The following is a 23,108-nucleotide window of genomic DNA, read 5'->3' on the forward strand; positions in this document are numbered from 1 at the left end:
TTTATTTTGTGTTTTTCCCAGTTCCCTGTGGAATTTTTCTTCCATTTAAATCTTGTAGTTAAAATAGTATAATTCTCCATTATATTGAAATTCTAGTCAATAACCTTATGTTGCTGAATATTGATTAACCTACTCAAAGAATCACAAATATCATATGCGTTCGGTCATATGCTTAACAACAGAAAAATATTTGTATCCTGCTGGTGATGGATATGTAAATTGGGAAAGGGGAAGTAGGAATTAATGGTGAACTGATAATCACTGTGTTTTGTGGAGAAGTGCAAATGAGCTCCTTAAAAAATACTCTATTTATTCTGTATTATCTATAGAATCAGGAACCAGGGCTGATGCATGACATCTTGTGTATATAAACCTTTCAAATCTATCTGCAGAGGACACTTGAGGTAGACATTTTTTTTTTTTGATGCTCATATTCTAAATGTTGTTTCTATATTTGGAAAATCCTCCATTTGAGCATTCCTGGTGGGAGGTATAGCCCACCTCTCACCCTAAAATCTGAAAGAGGCAGATATTTATTTATGTAGCCTATCTTCTGCCCAGGGAGGGTGTCTTTGACTCCTCTTATCAGACAAGTCTGCTCCAGACTTTAAATGAGAGCTAAGAAATCTGTCCTCCCTCCATGGTCCTTGTAACTGGTCTCTGAGTAACAAGAATACGTGGTAAAAGTGGTATTCATTTTCTCGTATTAGATGTGTTGAAAGGTAAGCTTCAACAAATAATGGTCAACCGTAGTGGCATAAGATGTTCTCATAGTGCCAGTTCTGCTTCGTTATTTTTGGCTTTGTTCTTGACTCTGTCATCTCAGAACTGGTTTTGTAGCCTGGCAATCAATACTTGAAATAACCCAAAGGGAATGTAATAAGTTATTTTTCTGCCTAAATCAGATAGAATTTAATACTTTTGTCTGCAGTAAGCATCTGACAAACACAGAACCCACTAAATAGGAAGGAGAAGTGAACATCCACATTCATTCATTCATTCATTTACTAAACATTTATTAAGGACCTATCTTGAGCCAGATACCAAACTAGTTTCTAGGGCTATGAAGGTATCAAACCATTATCTCTATTCTCTTCTCCAGACTCACACGTTGTGTCTGGCATCAAGCAAAAGATCTCATAAACCCAGCCTCCATCGGTTCTCTATAATATCAAATTCTTACCACTCCAAAAATGATTCTGGGTTAAGGTTTTGTATATCCAAGCAGCTGTAGTCACTGTATTACACTGTAAGCTATCCCAAACAGCGACTGCATTCAATCTCCTTGATAGTAATTAGTTTGGTGGATCTATCATTGTTATCTTAGAAACAAAAATTAAGAAAACAACTTTGGAGACATAATTCACCTACTCCTTTTTCCACCAAAAAGAACCCACATTTACCCCTTTGTTTATCTTGTCTACATCCATCCCAGGCAAGTGAACTTGTTTTGCCATATTTCTCTGAACTTCATAGAATGACGTGGGCAACAGTATATATTTTTTCCTATCCTTCTCTCTCTTCCCAAAGTTATCTCTCACTCTAGTAAATTTTACTTTGATTGAGTGGTTAGACTTTTCCTTAACAAGGTCGATTTATAGTGATTTTGTTGAGATATTCTTCTTACCCCTTCTAAAATCCTGGATGCATTCATACGTACAACCACTGAAAAATATTATACCTTAGAAGTTATAATCCTTTGGTAAAAGCGTTGTCAAATGAAAAACATGTAGGAATGAGCTTCAAAGATGGGCCACATTATCATAAAACGTATTTGGTTTTTGGGTTGTTGTTTTGTCTTTTCTGGAGCCTAAATAACAACTGCAAAAGAAACTTTCCTGTGTATATAGAACCCTTCTGTTTTGGAATAATAGAAAATTCCTTGAGTATAGTGTATACATACCAAGGATGTTTAGTGTCTTAAGAAACCCAAGAGCAGGGATGCAGCTGAATCTTAAAAATGCATTAAAATCAGGGTTGAGAGTGCTGTAAAACCTTCTATTTCTAGTCTCTGATTCTTTCCATCGATGTACTGTATTCTTCCACTGAATTTGGGCAGGCTTTTTCCAATTCCTAAACCATCTGAAATAAAATGTTTCCCGGCAACATTTCCCAGGTCTCTACTCCTCTGCTCAAAAAGAGTATTCAGAAAGAGACGGAATTTGTTATCCTGTATTATCTGTCCTCAGGGAAGAAGTTAAACGAACTCAGTATGAGTACACTGATAACCTTCAGAAAAGTATTTAACTCTGTCTCGGTGCAGGTTTATGCTGTGTGACCACCACCACCTCCACAACTCTTCATTACACGGGGTCTTCTCACATTGACCATCCCTATTCAGGTATTACAGTATCTCTTCAGGTAAACATTCCTACATCCACCTCCCACTGGGCTGAGTGAGGTGCCCCTACAACTGGTTATCACAGTAAATTATGCATCTTTGTGTTATTAATATCATATTGTATAGATGAAGAAGGTTCTAAAGGAACTTCCTAGACAAAGGATGTGGAACGGGTGGAGAAAGGGTGGCCAGACAAACAAATTTGCTGAGCACCATACTATACAATGAAGCATTTGGACACTTTTGTTTGTTTCTGTGTCTGTTTTATTATGTTTTGCCTTGCTTTTGGTCTTCAAAAGAGATTTGACACAACAATACAAATAACTCAAAATATTTCCATCATTAGAATAAGGAAAACATTTAAAAATGTATTTAAAATATGTGCTGAAGTCAAATTTTATATGTACACACACACATACACTCACTTATACTCATAAATACACAGATTCCAAAAGTGTAAAGCCAGAAATTACCCTGGGAATATAACCTTTGAAGATATAGGAACATAATGGGTTTTATGCAATGTAAATGCTGTAAATATAAACCCTGCTGCTGAAACAAAAATACTTATCTTACTAATGGTTAGACGTGTTTATCAATTACTAAAAAATTCTCATCTGTCAAATACAGTTTTAGGATTTTGAGATTAAAACAAAACATGAAGATTATCTTATATTCTATTCATGGACTCAACTTCATTCATATTGGCTAAATTTGATCCAGAGAGACTGTTCAGTTAGCAAATTTTACTATGTTTTATCAGTAAAATCTCTTAGTTCTTTCTACTCCAGAAAAAAAACTATTGGTAATATCATACTTACGAGAGTTCAAAGAATGATCATATAAGGAACAAATAATTATATTCAATGTTATGTGAGAAATAAGTACAAAGTATTGCATGTCATGGTGAATAATGTATGTAAACACCCTTTTAACTCCTTCTGTGCCTTAACTCACGCTAATAATTTGCTGTATCTTTCTACTTACTTCATGGATTGGACTGTCTCAATATTTCTCAATAAAACTCCTTCCCACAACTTCATTTGCTCTCATCTAGATTATTATAACCCTTAAGGCTTCTCCAGATTCTGGACTCACAGTCCTACAATCTGTCACCATACAGATACCAAGAGATCTCATATATGACCATACCAAAGCCTTCATTATGTCTAATGATAACTCGCAACTACTATTTCAGTTAAATATGAATTTCTCAACATAAGTATAGGACCTTCATCATCTGGCTTCTACCTGCATCTCTAATTTCATTCTCATCATGTTCCAATACCGAACGATGTGATTTCTCTGAACAGTCTTTGTTCTTACATCCCTTCGAATTTCAAGATTTCCCTGGGCCCAAAGTTCTATAGAAGATGCTCTTCCCCATAGCTCATAGTCACCACTGCAATTCTTCATTACATGACAATTTTCTCTGTTGACAATTCTGATATTATAGTGCCTCTTCTGGGGACTCTTCCCAAGATTCCCATCTTCCTAAGTTGAGTGAGGGTTTCTCCACTGTTTCCCATAGTATCCTGTGCTTTTGTGTTCCATTGTATTTATTGTATTTAATACACTCCATTGTTACGGGTTATGGGTTCTTAAAAAGTCTGTCTTTGCCACTAAGCTATTATTATATGACATACTGTTTTGCTTTATCACCTTAGATCTTTTCAGAATTTATAAATATGTATATGTAAAAGAACCTACCCTAACCTCATTCATGTTTTTACCTCAGACTAAAATAGAGTTTCTAAGAAATACTGGGACACAGTTTTTGCTCCTTTCTTCCACTGTCTAATCTCTCCACCTCATCACTTACCTCACCTCTACCCTCTACCCACCACCTCAAATGGAAGAGCCATGGGGTAATCTGATTAGAGCATTAGGAAGAGGGCTTGAGCGTGGATGGATACCACAGCCACTCATAGATCCTGCCTTCCTGTAAGTAACATACCATCCCTTTTTCCCCTAGTTCATACCCACAGGGAGAAGTGCTGCCCCTCGAAGAGATGAGGTTGAATTGCTAAGTTTCTCATGTGCAATGATACAAGAAAAGTAAATTCAGAGCTAAACCCAATTTAGCTTTAAATCCAAGCGATATGCCCATTTCACTGATAATAATGTTAATAGTTCATTCTGTATTTGGCTCTTAAGCTCATGTCTCAATTGGGTTAAAATTCAGAGGAAGCAGATGTGAATAATTAGTCCCTTTAGAGACTTTCAAAGGAACATTAGGGTTAACACTTAAGGTTACAGTTGAAAATAACCTTTAAAGGAGGAAAATATAACTAGAGAAACACAAATAAGAATGAAATTATTTTAAAAGTTGTCTTCAATAGCTAGTTCTTGATTTATGCTTATAAATAACTGAGCTCCCCACCAACAGAAGCAGAGATTTGAAAATTTAAAACTCTTTAGGTGATGCTGGAAAGAATTAAAGAGGCCTTACTGTTCACTGCAGTCAATACTCAACTTCTACAGCTTTGATCTAAAGAGTTAATTTATCTCTGCAGAGGAAAATTATCAATACAAAATCTAAAATTAATTGTATTTTGAGTTAGAGGAGACTTGAGTAAAGTATTTTAAAATAATCATTCCCTCAAAAAGTGAACTCTACGTGACCTATATTAGAGCTATATGGTGTTAAAAAAATTAAGTGAGTAGAAAATTAAAAGGAAAATGTTGTACCATTTTTCTTAGGCCTCACTTACACCATTACCCTCTATTTATCTATAACCAAGAGGCACTTGGTACTTCCAATAAATATGAAGTAAAATCATTTCAGAGATAACTTCAGAGTAGCATAATAAAAGACATTCTAACTGCTAGATAAATTTGAGGCAGCTGTCTGCAGTGGAAAGGTCAGTAAGTTTAGAGAGAGGGGGCCTGAATTCTAGATGACCTCTGTCAAGTTACTTATGTCTCTGAGCGTCCATTGCTTCACATATAAAATGGGATGATAATACAGTCAATTTCATAAGCTACTATGAAGATTTAAATGAGAGTTATATAAGGTTCATATTTTTAAAATGCTTACAACAGCATCTATTGTATAATTAGTAAATAATAATAGCAAATACTTATAAAATGCTTAATAATTCCAGACACTCTCCAAGTGTTCTACATATATTAACTCATTTAATCATCATACTTTATGAGGCAGATATTAAATACTGTTGATATTGTTGCTTACATTAGTAGGATCTCTAAAATGTTTCTATCTCTTGTGCCCCATATACACATTATCCTTTTACACTCTCATCTCATGTATTTTGAAGGGATCTCAAGGTCACGAATCATGTTTTTAATTATATTCTGTGGCTCCTAATGTCTGAGTGCTTAATAACACAGCAACAAAAGGAAAAATGTGGTAGGGCAAGGGCATATCTCAGAAATCTAAAGACAAACTATGGGTGAATTGGTAGCTGTATATCAATAGTGACATCATTTTTGTCCTGGATGCTTATAATTGTGCCTAGTTAGAGTATAGATGGGGAAATGAACAAATGAGGGACACTAACAAATGTCACATACATATTCTTTCAGCCATAGATTTGAGGCAGAGACAAAAAAAAAATGAAGGTTCTTTATATAACATAGAGCATACTTATTACCCAGGCTAGACTACGGCCAGCAGCAACAAGCCATTGGGTTCTGGATTCATATGCTCTGCAATATGCAGAGAGAACAGATTTGCACATGCACAATTTATTCTTGCAAGGAATCAAAAAGAGCATCCTAAAGGCCATCTGCGGGGCCACCTACATAAGCACACATATGAAGATCATTTTCAAAGGCACAAGCAAGCAAATTTCCTTCATTCATTCCTGTCTTCAAGGAGTTCGCAGATGAAGGGACATCAAAACATAGCATTACAGTTCTTTATGAGCACAGAGAAAGGGAAACTGACTCAAAATAGGGAGTTCAAGGACTGCTACTTAGGGAGAACAAGCCTGAGCTAAACCTTGGAGGAAGAGAAGATCAAGTGAAAACAGAACAAGCATTCCAACCAGAAAAGAGCAACATCTCTATGTGAGCTAAAATTCAGTATGAATAGAGCATTTTGGGTGAAGTAGTGATGGAATGAGAAGCTAGAAAGCAAGGCAGGGACTGGTAATGGAGGAGCTGCTGTGCCTCATTTAGGATTTTAGTTTAGTTCAAAAGAAACAGGACTGGTCCAGGTGCTTTAAGCAGTGTCATGACCTAATCAGGTTATATATATATATATATATATATATATATGTGTGTGTGTGTGTGTGTGTGTGTGTGTGTGTGTGTGTGTAAACCCATTAACTTTGTGAGAGTTTAGGATGTAATTATAAAATATGATGGTAGGAGTTTTAAATTTTTACCATCATGCATGAATATAAGGCTCATTGGTTGTTCTAAATAATATGCCTTAAAAAAATGCAGCTCTGTTCTTTTAACATGGGAAAGTAACGCTCCAGGTGCGGTCACTCCATTCTCTCATAGGTGCTATCCCAAATAACTATGATATAGATGGAGATAAATTGGACGCATGAATGAGAGGCCCTCATTATAGAACATTCCAATCATGAAGGAGGAGAAGATGACTAGAAAGGAGCCACTAGTGAGCAGGTGATGAACTGTTTTTAACTCTTTTTCAGAAAATAAGATTTGTTTAAAAATTCTTATTCAAAAAGATCATTTTCATTTGAAGATTATTATCTCTATAATACATAAAAGAGAGAATTCAGGAAAGTTGCTTTCAAAACTGTGATGATTAGAAACTATGTAGCCAGTAAAGAAGATGTTATAGAAGAATAATATTCAAATGGCATGAAAAATATTTAATATATATACAAACATATAATTTGGTGAAAAAATCTATATGATAAACTTTAGCCAAATAAGTATGATAGAAGAAAATATCTGGATGGACTGTTAACATTGCTTTAGATAACAGGATTATAGGTGCTATTTTTTCTTTTTGCTTACTTGTATTTCTATAATATAATAATAGATATATATAGTCTGGGTAAACAAAACATTAGATATTTATTCAAATTAAAGAATTTGGAACAAAGAGCCAGCCTATGAAATCAAAGCCTCATAAGAAAAGAAAGTGTGTTTCTAACAACACAAAAGTAAAAATACAATATTCTACATGATTTAATAACTTTTGTAAATTTGGTAATATTACCCCTTTCAAAAATGTATAGGGGCTTTCTTTACGTTTACACCAATATTAATTTTTATTATTTTTACTGTTTGTAGTTTTACTGTTTTGGAGTAAATGCTCTTACAATCATTGTTATAACAATTTTCAATAGCCCCAACTTACAATTGTTGAATAATTTAGAAAAAAAAATTTTAATAGTTACAAAGTTAAACCAAGAAAATAGTTAAAGAAAAACAAATCAGTTCAAATAATGTACAATAAACAAATCTAGGAGTATCTTTAAATTTTTTAAAAGCTAATTTCTTGCTACAGATAATTTGGTTTGAGTTCTTGAAATATATGGAAGTAAAGCTATAAAGTGTTATCTCAGCTCTAACTACATCTTTTGATATGAGAACTATGTAAGCATGAGCTAAGTGTACTTTGCATATATTCAGGTAAACTTTCTGAGCATATTACACCTACATATGCTATGCAAAATGTTGCAGAAGATTAAATTACCCTAGTCACATTTGGGAAGCAGCAGTATGTCTGTCATTGCATGTAAACATATGCAGATTTATGCAAAAGATTCTCAAATATGTGTACCTAAAGTCCCAAACTCCCCACAGACATGTAAGGCCAGAAGGTTTTGTTTATTTTCAAATTATTGGAAAATCTATAAATGGGAGTAACAAAATAGATATGCTTGTGTTGTATTTTCAAATTGGAGGCATCTATGTGAGGGTTTTTTTGTTTTGTTTTGTTTTTTATTTTATTTTTGGTTAAGTCATTTGGCAAAGATTTTAAATTCATTGCAGTAATCTATATGGTAGACTTAATGCAAACACAAAACTTCCATTTGCTTCAAAAAGTCCTCCAGGAGTTGAAAAAGTGAGAGTTCATGCACCAGTTTACATAATGAATCCAATTCTTTCAGCACCTAAGTCCTTTCCTGATGGTCGTGTTTGTTAGTTTTTCAGGTGGTGCATTAACTATTTCAAGTTATTGCAACAGAATATGAAATATTGCTGAAGTGATATCACTTTCTAGTGTAAACCAAAAAGTATCTGAGACAGGTCTCAATCAATTTAAAGGTTTATTTTGCCAAGGTTAAGTACCATGGCCCATGACACAGCCTTAGGAAGTCCTGAGAACATGTGCCCAAGGTGATGGGGCTATTGCTTGGTTTCATACATTTTAGGGAAACAGAAGTTACAGGCAAAGACATAAATAAATACATGTAAGGTATACATTGATTTGGCCTGGAAAGACAGGGAACCTTGAAGTGGGGTGTCTTCCAGGTCACAGGTGGACTCAGAAAGTTTCTAATTGGCAATTGGTTGAAAGAGTTAAGTTCTGCCTAAAGAATTGAAGTCAGCTTAAATTAAAGTAAGGGGTGTTGTGGAAGCCAAGGGTCTTGTCATATAGATGAACCCTCTAGGTAGGAAGCTTCAGTGAAAATAGACGGTGAATGTCTCTTATCAAATCTTAAAATGTGTCAGACTTCCCCAAAAAGCCCTAATAAGCGAAAAAGAGTCTCCACAAAATGCATATTTCCCCCACAAGTGACAACTTTGTAGGGTCACTTTAAAATAGGTCAAAGAAATATATTTTGGGGTAAAATACTTTGATTTCCTTCAGAGCGTGCTATATGCCATGTTGTAAATGAAAAATAAAACTCTAAGCCCCCCAACAGACTGAATGGACCCTCTTGTTGCCTAAGGTGATCCCAAAGCAACCTGAAAAACTAGTTCAGGCCATGACAGTAATTCACTATATCATCTATTACAATGTCAGTCATGCTTCACTATAACCTCCTCCTTTTCGAGTTTAGACACAACTGACCAGCCTTAACATTAAAACAATGTTCTTAAGACTGACAAAACAGGCCGGGCGTGGTGGCTCACGCCTGTAATCCCAGCACTTTGGGAGGCCGAGGCCAGCAAATCACTAGGTCAGGAGATCGAGACCATCCTGGCAAACATGGTGAAACCCCGTCTCTACAGAAAATACAAAAAAATTAGCCAGGCATGGTGGTGGGCGCCTGTAGTCCCAGCTACTCAGGAGGCAGAGACAGGAGAATGGCATGAACCCAGGGGGGCAGAGCTTGCAGTGAGCACACATCATGCCACTGCACTCCAGCCTGGGCAACAAAGCAAGACTCTGCGCCCCCCACAAAAAAAAGACTGACAAAACAGATTCTTTGTAGCAATAAGATATCAGATCCCAATCTGACTCTAGTATAACATCATATAACACATAAAGAAATCGAGATTTTTTTACCCCAAAATATCTTCCTTATTTTGAAATGGACCTACAAAGGCATCTTTTTTGAGGGAATATTTGCATCTATGACTATTCTCTACATTAATATAACTAGATCTTTCCCTTTTCAGGCCCTCTCAATCCTGAAGAGATGAACTGAGAGTCTAGCACCTTTTAAAGGTCTAAACAGGAAACATTTGGCACTTATTAAGAAGACCACCTATGAGACTTCATCTACATAGTAAGAACCATGGTCTCCATAATGCTTATTTTAACCCTGAGTTTCCCTTCTATTGATTCTAGGTCTTTAGATAATAACTTAACTCTTTGAACCAATTGTCACTCAGAAGATCTTTGGACCCACCTATGAGCTATAAGACCCCTCATTGAGTTGTCCCATCTTTCCAGACCAAACTAATGTATATTTCACATGTGCTGATTGATGTCTTATGTCTCCCTAGGTTTTCAAAACCAAGCTGTAACCCAGTCACCTTGGACACATGTTCTCAGAACCTCTTGAGATCATGCCTTGGGTCATGGTCACTCCTATTTGGCTCAGAATAAACCTCCTTAAATATTTTACAGACTTTGGCTTTTTTTTCTTTTTTTTCTTTCAAAAATGTGGTGCTACACCAGGGTCAGGTTCGAATTTTGCATCTTATTGCTACAAAGAGCTGTTTTGTCAGTTGTAAGCTCTGTTTTAATCTTAATGTTGATCAGTTGTGTTTAAACTCCAAAGGGAGGGTAGTGTAATAAGGTATGTCTGACCCCCTTCTCTGTCATGGCCTAATCTAGTTTTTTAGGTTTCTTTGGGATTCTTTTGGCCAAGATGGGGATCCATTCAGTCTGTTAGGGGGCTTAGAATTTAATTTTTGTTTTACACTAGGATGAGTGATTTGTCATAGCATAGTGAATTAATTTGTGTTTTGGTAAATCAAATAGATATCACAACAGTGTCACTGATTCTATGTAGTGGTAATGTAGTATCAGTAATTATAAGTAAACAATAATATAAATATTTTTTAAAGAAGTCATACCAGTTTTTTTTTACAATGAACGGTTTCTGAAAAGTGTGAAAAAGCAAATTGCCCTCTATTCAATCCTTTTTCAAATCAAGTAGTAGAGTTTACCATGAGAGGTTTTAAAAGAGCTATGTAATATTTTTAAATATGGCCTCAACAATCTTGGCACCTTGCCCATCAAGAGGTAGATTATATGTTTCATATTCTTGAAACTGGAACCTGTGACTGCTTGACCAAAAAATCAGGAAAAAAGTTTCACAGTGGCAAATTCTGAATTCAGACCTCAGTAAACTGGCAGCATCCAGTTGTTGAGTCTCTTAGGATGTTCACTTTCGAGACACAGCCACCATGCCACCAGTCAACCAGGCAGAACCTAGAGAGAACCAAGAGAAGATGAACTGATGTTCTTGACCTTCACTCCCAGCTGAGCTACTAGCCAGCAGAGACTGCCAAATTTGCTAGCGATGTGTGTGAGCCCTCTTGAAAGTGATTTTTTCAGCCTCATGGAGAAGAAAGAAGCCTTCCCTAATATCTGTCCAAATTGCAGACTCAGAAGCCAAACAAATGATCATTGTTTCAAGTCATGAGGTTTGAAAATTCTTTGGTATGCAGGAATAGTTAACCAGGAAGGACATTTTTGTACAGTGGCCTTCTCTTTGTTTGTGTATATGTGTGTTTGTGTTTTAAATATAATTACATTTGCTCACATTGAGGCTTTTTAAAGTAATGAATATCTCCAAAGAGTTGGTTCCTACTTAAATAATCTGAGACTTATTGTTTTCATGCTTGAGTAATGGTTCTAAACTATATGATAGCATATAAACAGATTCTGATATAAAAGAAACAAAGGACAAGGAAAAGAAAGTGTGTTCGAGAATCTATGCCCTAGAGTAACTGTATTATTTACCTAAATTGGAGGTAAACCACCAATTAATCAAACCATACTGCTTTTATTGAGTTGTTTCTATTTCCCTCCTTTCCAATCAATAATAAAACGATAAGTTGTAGATGTGATCTCTCAGTATTTAACCAACTTCTGTTTGATTATATAAGTTTAGTAAATGTATTACTGGTGCACTTTGGAGGAGGCGGTGTGTCCAAGTTCTTTTCTATTCTGTGTTGAACATTCCTTTTTTTTAAGGTCATGCAGTCAAATTCAAATTTAACTTTGCCTCCATAAAGTACTTTCCTACTAGTCTCAATAGGATGCTGTGACAAGTTAACTCAAATTTGCAACTACTTGACAAGATTTTAGGCAGTTAAGTTGGCAGAGTGGCTCAGGGCTACCTTCAAATAAATTTTCCCCATAGCCTATGCCTAACGCCTGAAATTCCCCTTTTGGAGGGAAAGGGCAAATTAAACAGTTGCATAATTAAATCCTTAATTTGAATTGGCTTCTTTTATCACCGTCCATTTTATGTCATAGCTAGCTCAAAGTTTTTTTTGATGGTAAAGGAGGAAGAGGTGTAGAGCTACTGTCCTCAGAAAATCTGGTGGCGAGCTGAGCATAGTACAAATGTATGGAAGTTGAATTTTATGATTTTGTCTGTCGGACATTCTTGCTGTAAATCAGAGTCAAAGAAAACATATCCATGTGTTCAATTAAGTTTTTATCTTTCTAGTGCCAAGGTCTTTGTTGGTAACATTTTACACTCAGGGAAGCACATTCAGGTTTTTATCCCGCTAGGGGAGCACTTAGCATATTACTGCTTCAGTGTCCTCTTAGCCTCCAAGTGTGAATGAGCTTCTTTGAGTACCCACTTATGACTTCTCCCAGAGAGAGACTAAGGCAAAGAATTAGGCTATAATTTTTAAGGCTCCTTAGAACTCTCATTATTATTTAGAAGTGAAGTTTGCATGATTACAAGATCAAATTCTCAAGACAATGACTTTGTTTTCTGTTCCAACAGTTGCCTATCTGCCACTTGCCTGTGCTGTCTTGAAAACAAACACCTTTGGTGGCCACTGTCATGCTCCAATTTGAATTAGTGTCAGAGTAATTCTGCAATCCCTTATGATCAATGTTCTATGGTTTTTATAGGTATCCCTCCTCTGCATAAATATTTCCTGATCTGCCTGTCTGCTCTGCCCTGGAGGTCTATAACTATTTCCTAAAATGGCTTTAAAAAAGAAAAGTATTTCTTTCACCTCTATTAAGAGGTCTCTGCAGCACTAGGTAGGAGGCAGAGGCTGTTTCTGTCATCGTTATTTCCTTCAGTCTATGATGCACAAATACATGTCCCTTTTCCATAGATTCAGTCCTGAATACTAATAGTCTCCAAACAATCCAGTGGAAAATGGACTTAATATTTTGCCAAAGTAAGGAGGTATCAAAACTGCACTTTCTGATTAGATGACTATGTGCCAAGTAGTTACCATTGTTTTTTTTGTTTGTTTGTTTTTGTTTTTTTTCCCCAGTGGGGCTTTGTTCTTTTACATTATAGTGTGGGTGATGTTTTTATATACATATATTTTGACATAATAATAATCTCCAAATGCTCATTTTCCTTATAACTGCTTTCTGTTACTAGCTGATGCTATTGCTGGTTAAATAATGTCAATTCAAGATTTTTGCAGTAATTTTTTTTTTAAATGACAAAAAATGAGTGAATGACTACATTTAGGAGTCCTCCTTTTTAAGCAAACTCATTGTACACAATTTGATACAGTTTTAGACCATTTAATACAATGATAACAGCAACAAATTTAAGCTGCATTAGCCATATTCTTTTGCACATTATATTCTAGTTGCTTCTGACAAAGTGAAATCCAGTTTTAGTTTGAAAAAGGAAATCAATGAGGAATGAGAAGGCAAACTAGTATTTTTAGCTTTAACAATGCCAACACCACTCTTATTCCTCTATACACATTATTTCACTTGCTACTCACACCAATATTATGAGATAGGTATTGATTTTTTCATTTTACAGATGAAGAAACTGAAGTTCAACAAGGTTAAGGAACTTGCCCAAGTTCAAAGCTCATTAGTTTCAGACCCACAGTTTTAATCCTGATTTCTTGTTAGAATCTATGGTTTCTAAATAAAAGCATATAACAATAAACAATAAAAGATGGACAACAATTACAGAATTTTTAAGTTGGGGGTTCAAAGTATCAAAAGCCTGAGAAAAAAAAATGTTGAGGTTTAGTGGAACGGCAAATAATTTAGATAAGATCCTAGGATTAAGAACAATGTAACTTTTGTCGTAAGTGACAGGCTAGGAAAAGGAACAATCAAACAAGGACACAAACAACTGGTATTAACAACTGAAAAGTCAGGTTGCAGACAGCTCAGGGATAGCTCTGAGGACATCTCAGAGTAGACTGATCTCATAATGTCTTCTGGAATCAAATGTTTTCAAACCCATGCAATTTGGCATCTTTTTCCCATAGAAAGTATTCTCCCCTGCCTTTTTTCCTAATATTGTAATTGAGTGGAAAAATTGGTATTTCTTTTTCTTTAGAAACATGGGAGTCCATTGAACAAAATATGGGATATTTTTAAAAGAGGAATTTCTAGGATATGTTATAACCTGGGTTTTTTACCTTTCTCATTTTTAGGCTTCTCATGGATGAATAAGGTAATTTAAAAATCAATAAAATGTCTGGGCCAATAATTTATTTTCTTAGATTTGTTGGGGTATGGGGTAAAGGGTACATAAAGTGCTCATATTGAATACAAAGAAAAAAATAAAACATTTGCTAATTAGAAATGAGGAGTGTATCATGTCTAAATAATAACTATTGATCAGGTTTTCTAAAGATTATTACATCTGATACAGACCTCAGTTTGAAATAGGCTTTGAAAAAGTTCCTACAGTGTTTAAGAGTTTTTGGAAACTACATAGATCTTTTAAAAGAGGCTAGAAGAGAGAAGTTTATTAAGTCATTTTTCGGTAAGAACGAGTTGATAATAGTTGTCAAGAAGAAAAGAAAGAGCAGATAACTTATACTGCACGGCTGTTTCCTTATTCCCATGAAGAGTAATAAAGCAAAGGATGAGTTTTCAGAGAAGCAGGAAGAATTCTTGGATGTGAATATAAACTTCTAGACCATCAGAACGATAAGATACTGTAGTTCCTTTAAAAACATAGCCGTCTTTGGCCTGCTGTGCAATAAATATTAAGAAGTATTAAATATTTAAACAATTCCCCAAGAGATAAATGGTTAATAAAACGAATGAGTCAGAATAAAGAAACACTCTGTCAGAATAAATGCTTTCACCCAATGTGTCTGCCAGTGGCCCTCTGAAAAGATGAAACTTATATTACTTTCTAAATAAATAGTTCTATTTGAAACAACTTTAACCTCAAAAAGTCCCTAGTGGTGGTAATTCTTCTTTTTCAAAGTGTCTAAGTAATCATTTATTTGCAGCTTTTATTCTGATTAATGATTTAGACCTATTCCTTGATTGATTTTCTACTTATAACTTCCTTATACTTTTTCATGCCTGTCAGAAGTTTGTTTTGGAACTTTATTTCTCTCCTTCATACAATTTCTCGACCCTACACACCACTCTGTGTTTTACTCTCCTCGTAGTGCAATTTCCCACCGTGGAAGACCCCCGAGCCTGGGCTGCCCTCATGTCAAAATGGTGTCAGAATTTCTACAAATTTAACATTGAAATGTCATTATATCCAAAGTGATTATTGAGCCTCTCACTGTGTGTCAGGTACTGATGATAACCAAAATGTGATAATACCACCAGCTCCTTCTGCCGCCCGTTCAGATCAATTTCAAGACTGTTTTTTATATTCTGTCTAGGCAATGATTCTTCCTACTTGATTGTCCCTCATGACACTTTTTCTGCAAAAGGCCTACAGAGCACACTGTAGATGTTAAAATTCTCAGGCAGCACTCAGAGCTAAATGACCTTCACAAGGTCACACACCTCCCTGCTGGAAAACTGCATAAAGATATGTTAAATTCATTCGACATAACTTTTTGGTAGTTCCCCTTTCCTACCTGTTTTAGCTTTTTACATGGGGTTTATGCTCCATGGCGGTGGCAAGACACTAAGAAAACAACAAGCTTTTACAACCCCAAGCTATTTCACAAAACCGTCAGAAGAATGGGTTCAATAAGTCATATTCTGTTTCAGCCCAGATATTTCTTTCCTTTTTAAAAAAAAAAAAAAAAAAGGAAACAAGGAAAAAAGATGAAATAATGTAGTTTTTAAAAATACTGATTACAAGAGCATCTACAGAAGTTATGGTGGGTTTAAGCTTTAAGGCACCAGGAAGCTCTCTGCGTTGTAAATTCAGTACAGTATATTTTATTTACAACCAAAGCCATGTTCTTATGCTCTGAGGAAACCTCCAATAATTTCTTTCCAAAAGGTTATTCCAAGGTGAAGCAAGCCTGAGGCAATGGTATTACATAACTTAGTACTATTAATTTAATGAATGAAGTGTTTTTCATCCTAATGCCATTATCCTGAGGATTGGGTCTTATGGCCAGACCAGCTCTGAATCGTACCTGGCAGTTCATCCATCACACCTGGACCCACTTCCCCACTTTATCAACCTCTGGCTGTGTTCTGGCTTCTAATTTTGTGTTGTTAAGAGTCTAAGCACTCTTTGAATTTCTACTTTCTTACATTTTCTAATTATTTATAATATCTTACTTGCCTGCATAGGTTTTCCTATATCCAATAATTTAGCACATTCAAATTCTACTATTATAGCATTCATTTTGTGCGCTTATTACTTTACCCAATATATTATTTCCTACTGTACATCATTTTATTTCCTTTCTCATCAACCCTAACCAATATTTATCATGCACCAGGCATTACACATGACTGAGGGTACACAGTTATAAGCAAAAGAGAGTTTCTGTCATCATAAAACATCTTAGCAGTGGTAAAGAGGTAATAAACAAGTAAAAATTATTAATTCAAAATTCAAATTTGAATTGTTGTAAAGAAAACTGAGGAGATGTCTTTTAAGCTAAGACCTGAAGTATGGCAAGGACTGAGCTATCTAAAAAGCTAATGCCAGCTCATGTAGAAGCTTACCAAGCTACGACAAAAGAAAAGAAAAATAAAAATTACATTGGTAAAATAAGAAGAATAAAGGGCAATTAGATCAAGTAAAATACTTGTTGGGAATTAAAAATACAATACTGAAATAAGAAAGGAAAGGATATAAGATGAAGTCAAGAAAAATGCTCAAAAATTAAAACTATGGAAATTAAAAATTAAAAATATCTTGAAATTTGAAAAGACTATTTAAAAGTTTCAATATTTCAATGACAAAAATTAAAGAAAATCAGACTGATAAAAACAGGTAGAACAAAACTATCAGATAAATAATACAACAATATTACCTATAAATTATGGACATGTGTCTGTGAACATAAAGAGCTAACAGAGGGTCCTGCACAATAAAGAAATCCTGGACTAAAGCATAGTATTTAAATTTTTCAGCATTTCGAGGATAGCAAAAAGTTCCTAAAATCTTCAGGGTGAAAAGAACTTATATAAAAGAATTGGACTCACAATATTTCAGAAATTCTCAATAATAACAGCCAGAAAGCAATAGATTAATGCATTGTCCTCACAACTCTGAAAGGACATGATTTTCAACAGAATTCTGCATTTAGCTTGTTAATTGGAATGATAAAATAAATTTATGTTTGGATATGTACAGTTTTAAGAAACATATTGCCCATTTTTCTGATTTTTACAGAGCTACTAGAACATGTGATCCAAAAAACAGGAAGATAAACTAAAAGAGATAACAAGATTTAGCAAGAAGAGAGAAGAAGGAGAAGTCTCCAAAATACAGGAAACTCCAAAACACAGAGCAGATCTAGTTATGCAATTATGGACAGAGCAGTTTTAGAAAACAAATGCCTCAGGCTCGCAGGATAGGATGAAAAATGGCACTCAGGAAAAAGTGGAAATGAGAAAATCTCTAGTGGAATTGAGCTTTTGCAAAATAATGTGGTTGACAGGTTTATAATGAGTAAAAATGGGTACATTGGAAACTAAGCAAATAAAACATGAAACAAATATTAATTTCAGGGAAAATAAGTTACATAGGTAATAAAACATTGTATGCAATTTTCTTAGCCCTAGACAATATTTGTATTATCCTATAAAACACAAATTCACAATCAAGTTAACCAAAAAATTTTATTGAACTTTTTAAAGAAAGTAGGTGGGAATTTGAAGGGTGGTATGAAAGAAAGGGAAATGTGGTCTTTCATAAAAGGAAATCAATAAACAGTGATTTAAATGACTACATCAGCAAATGTCAAGATATGTATATTATTTTGTACAATGGAGATAATCAAAAACAAGACAAAAAGAATAAAGCCGTGACTCCTGAAGAGCAACCTTAAGGATGGGGCAGAAAGGAAAACAGTATATCTATTTATTTTATACAAACCATTAGTACAATTTTATTTTTCAAAAATGACCCTTTATTTATTAAAACAAAAACAAATACATTGTTAATATAACAACAATAAACATAATAAATGTGTAGGCTGTCATAAACTTTTAAAACCCAGAAAAACAGAGAAACAAAAGTCACTTTTAATCCCGCAACCCAGAGACAATGACTATTTCCTACAAGGAAATATTTTCATATATGTTTAAATTTAATTAGTATCACATTTAACATGGAAAAATCAATAGATAACCAATTTAATCTTATCTGATTTACTGGTCATAAAGAGGACAATAAATAGTGCTATTATATTTAATATAGATAATAGAATGTATCTACCCCGATTTTAATACTATAAACTCAAGCTGCTTATCCATTTTTTGAGAATGTTAATACATATATACAAATATATTTAATGGAAGGGTAACTTTTTAAAATGAGATGATACAGGCATAACAAGTGAAGAGATGCTCCTATTCTGAATAGGGTGAGAGTCTATTCCATTGCAGGTATCCAACAAAAAGCTGTTCCTGGCAGAAAGACCAGCAAAGATAGTCTCTGAAATGGGAAGAAGCTGAAAGATTTGAGAAACAAGAGGGAGACCAGTATGGCTGGAGCAAAAACCGAGGGGACATGAGTAGGCACTGAAGTCAGCAAATGAATGCTTTGCCTCTGCAGATTGAATGGACTTTGGCTTTTTTTTTTCCCCCAGTGACTTGGGATACCATCACAGTTTATTTTTTTAATTGAAAATAATTGTAAATATTTATCTTATAAAACATAATATTTTGAAAGATGCATATATAGTGAATTGGCTTAACTGTGCTAACATATGCATTATTTAACATATTTATTTTTTGTGATGAAAATATTTAAAATCTACTCCTTTGGCAATTTTCAAGAATACAATACATTGTTGTTTACTGTAGTTATCGTATTGTACAATAGATCACTTGAACACTTCCCCTCCTATCTAACTGAAATTTTGTGTTCTTTGACCAAAGACTCCCACCCCACTCCAGCCTCTGGTAACCACCATTTTACTCTGTGTCTGTGAGTTGAACTTTTTTGGATACCACATATACGTAATGTCAGCCATCACGATTTTGAGGAGGGGAGCGATAGGGTGAGATTTACACCTCACCGAGCTCACTCTGGTTGCTAGATTGGGCTTAGTATTACAAGTCAGAGGTAATGAAAGATTCACCCAGGTGAAGATAAAGAGATAAGAAGATAAGAGATAAGAAGGTGGTCAGATTCTGTATCTAGAAATAAAAGGGAGAGTTTTCAGAATTTTATGTTTTGAAAGTAAGCCCTTTTACCTTTCTCTCGCTTCCAGATTATATCACAGACCATTAGGTTAAACAAATTATCGATTCACATTCAAAGATAATGCAAAGGCAACATTCAGGATTCCAGATATTTTTCGTACTTTTTTCTGCAGTCATTGAGGTTTTATGTGACTAGTCTTATGTATTAGTTGGTTCCATCACCCCACCTCCCCTCCCACCCACCCACATCCACACAGCACAACAATGAAAAAAAATCTGTTTGCCAGCATAGAACTGTGAAGCAGTAACTCACACCTAATAACCATGGATGCCTAATGACACAGAAAAGGTCTGAAGGGGATCCTCAAAGGGTTGCAGATTGATATGTACATGCGTTTCCCAGTAGGAACATCATGTTATTTAGTTTTATATACAATTATCTGCATTTCTCAGTGTTAAAGACTTTGAAAATATAAAATAAATCATGGCTCCAACATATAGGATCTCAAAGGATATAAAACTTAGATCTCAAAGGATATAAAACTTAGATCTCAAAGGATATAAAACTTCTACTATAAACGTGCAAGAAATGTTATCTTGTATCTATCTCTGTCCACCCTTCTACCTCCTGAATTACAGTGAGCAATTGGATCTGCCAGGGGTAAGAAATGAAAGCATTTCTGCTTGAAGGGTTCTGGTTACCTAAGACAGACATGACGTGAGTAGGCTTTCAGTATTGCATATTTCTGTGGCTTCCCATGACAATCTGTGTAGCAAACAACTAATATGACACTACAGTGTTCTGGAAATTGGTTAGATTAGAGAAAAAATAAAGCTCTTTAGATTTCAAATTAATTACCTATGTGTGCATCCGATTTTTCAGATGAAAAGAGGTAGAGGATTAATAGTCTACCCTGGATCGCAGAGTCAGTTTGTAACAGTAAGAATCCTTAATTCCTATTTTTTTTTTCTTCGTCACAATTGAATACTGTTTTCACGATGAGATAATGTACAGCCTTAACCAAAGCAAAGGATTTAATACTATATATGCTCCTGTCTTTAATATAGAGTCTATAGTATAATACAGAATTATGCCATTTTGAAATGGCTTTGGTGTATCACCACACCTTTCTTTTATATACAATTAAATTAAATACTGGGAAATTAAAGAGATATTAAGTTGGTGCAAAAGTAATTGAGGTTTTTGTCATTATTATATGGCCAAAAAACCTGCAATTACTTTTGCACCAACGTAACAGTATAGCAGTGCTTAAGAGTATGACATTTACATTTAAATCCCAGAAACAGACTTACTGCATACATGACATTGGTCTAATTATTTCAACTCCGTATGTTTTAAGTTGTTTTTCTTCTATAAAACAGAGAAATTAATGGCATTTATGTCACATTTGGTTGTGAGGATGAAATAAATAAAAACATGTAAATCATTTAATAGAGTATCTGTGCATAGAATGCATTAAATAATGTTAATAATATTATTATGAAGTTCATTCTACTGAGCTGACTGACAATGAGAAAAATCCTTGATTACATTAATATTAGTTTTATTCTACACACATATACCTGCCATTGAAGAAAAGCAACTTTTAAAGTCAGAAAATAAGGCAATACATGGCAAAATTCTTAGTAGCTAGTGTGTGTCCTAGAGATGTTGAGGTTTGCTGTATTATAAATAATACTGTTCACGTTATCCCTCCTGAGTTTCTGCAGCATGGTAAAGGTAATAATGTGTAACTGATGGAATTTCAAATAAAGCGTTATTAAAATATTTGTTCAGTGACCTCTTTGCTCTTTACCTTTTGTCTTCTTGTGGCTGTTAACATTCTAGGACAATATCCATCTATCTTACACATTTCTTTCTCTTCTACTCATGATGTCCCTTTAACTGGTTCAGGACCCCTAATGTATTTTCTTTTTGCAACTGAGAAAAGATTTGTGATGGTGCATATTAGGAAGTTTATGTCCAAAGTTAGAAGATTCACACAGGAAGAAAGACACGACAGTAAGTATATCTCTGATTAAAAAGAAAATAAAACATTAGTCAGCTTCTCATGGTATATGAATTATAGTAAGTACTTTGGAAGACCTTTGTATTCCACCACCTAGCGGGGTGCCATATGGTAAAATTCTTCCTTGTTACTAAAGAATGCGTTTGCCTGTGTGGGATGCTAAATCTGTCAGTGGTATTTTATTCCTGACAATTTAGAATGCTGAGATAGTCTATAAACCTATGTACATATTTATGATATTGTCAGGATATAATTCACAGATTTGAAAATTTTAGATGAAAACAGCAAAGGAGAGAAGAAACAAGAAAGCATATTTTTTATGAAAAAATGCTTGAAAGAACAAGAAAAATATCTTCCCATGATCCATAGATTAGGGATGACTCAGAACATTCTCACAGTCACAGTCAGCTTCCACAAGACAAAAACTTCAAGGTAGCTCAAAGAACTGAATTCTTGCTTTTTCTAATCTATGTCAGAGAATATTGGTAGGGAGGAGTGGGTACTTGCTAACTTCACCAGGTACATGAATATTCCAGATTGTATATTTGTGATGTAGGGAATCGGCGGATTCTTTGAGAGCCTTCTCAGCAAGGAATATTTTCTTAGGAATGTCCTCAGATTTACAGAATTAAAAATAACAAGGAGGTCAAATACTCACTTGATAGTCTTTATCTCCCTTGCCTTTATGGCTAAAGAGGGGAGATGTGCACCTTTTAGGCACAGCCCTAGTTTGGTGCCTGCCGCTCCTTGGTTTTGCCTCGTTAGACTCTCAGTGACGAGTGTTGGGGTGCTTTTGCTTAGAAAAGTCCCCTTGTCCCAGCCCTGCAGGACAGGCATGCCAGTCTCTGCCAGGTCTGCTCGCCCTTGATCTTTGAAGGAGTCCTCAGGCCCCTCGAAGCATAAGGATATTTTGCAAGTTTCCAGAATCTGACCCAGAAATTAGGGCTCAATTTCTTGACTGTAGTAGAGGTGAAGACACGTAAGGACTAACCCTTGCTGTAAGCTTTATCAGATAGGTGCCGGGAGAAGTGAGCTGGGTCTTGTTATTCTTTGGGTGTTGGTGAAATAGCAGTGGAATTTGAACAAGGAAGAGGAGAAAATGGAATTTCATCTTTATGGTGTGGGGGTGATTTTCTCCTAGGGTTATCTCAAGTTAGGGTTGTTAAGGCAGCGCAGACTACCAAATGCTGTTTTTTCAATCAACTGAAATCACTTTGGGAGATATTTTTCTGCGACCCTGGAAAGATTTAGTTTTTTAAAAAGTACTCATGCAGATATATATACACACACATATATATATATATGTGTGTGTATATATATAATTTCCAATCCTTTTTTTAAGAGACAGTCTTTATTAGGGTCCGCACCTCCTTCCTTGATCTTGTTAGTGATGTTATTTTTGCTGTTAGCCGGGTTAGAGTTGGCCCTATGCAGGGTTTGATAATAAAAGATTGTTATAAGTTTTAAAAATAATAATAATAGTTTTCAAAGTTTCTGTTTGCTAAAGAAAAGATTTACAGAAAACCAAATATGCCCTGATTCCAAATTGATATCACCTATATGTTTATATTTTTCTCAGCAAAGGGGTAAATAGCCCATAAGAGTTAGCACTTCATGACCAGAGGTGGAAAATAGAAAAGGAAACATATTT

This window comes from Macaca nemestrina, chromosome 7 (assembly GCF_043159975.1).
Source record: "Macaca nemestrina isolate mMacNem1 chromosome 7, mMacNem.hap1, whole genome shotgun sequence".
Classification (NCBI taxonomy): domain Eukaryota; kingdom Metazoa; phylum Chordata; class Mammalia; order Primates; family Cercopithecidae; genus Macaca; species Macaca nemestrina.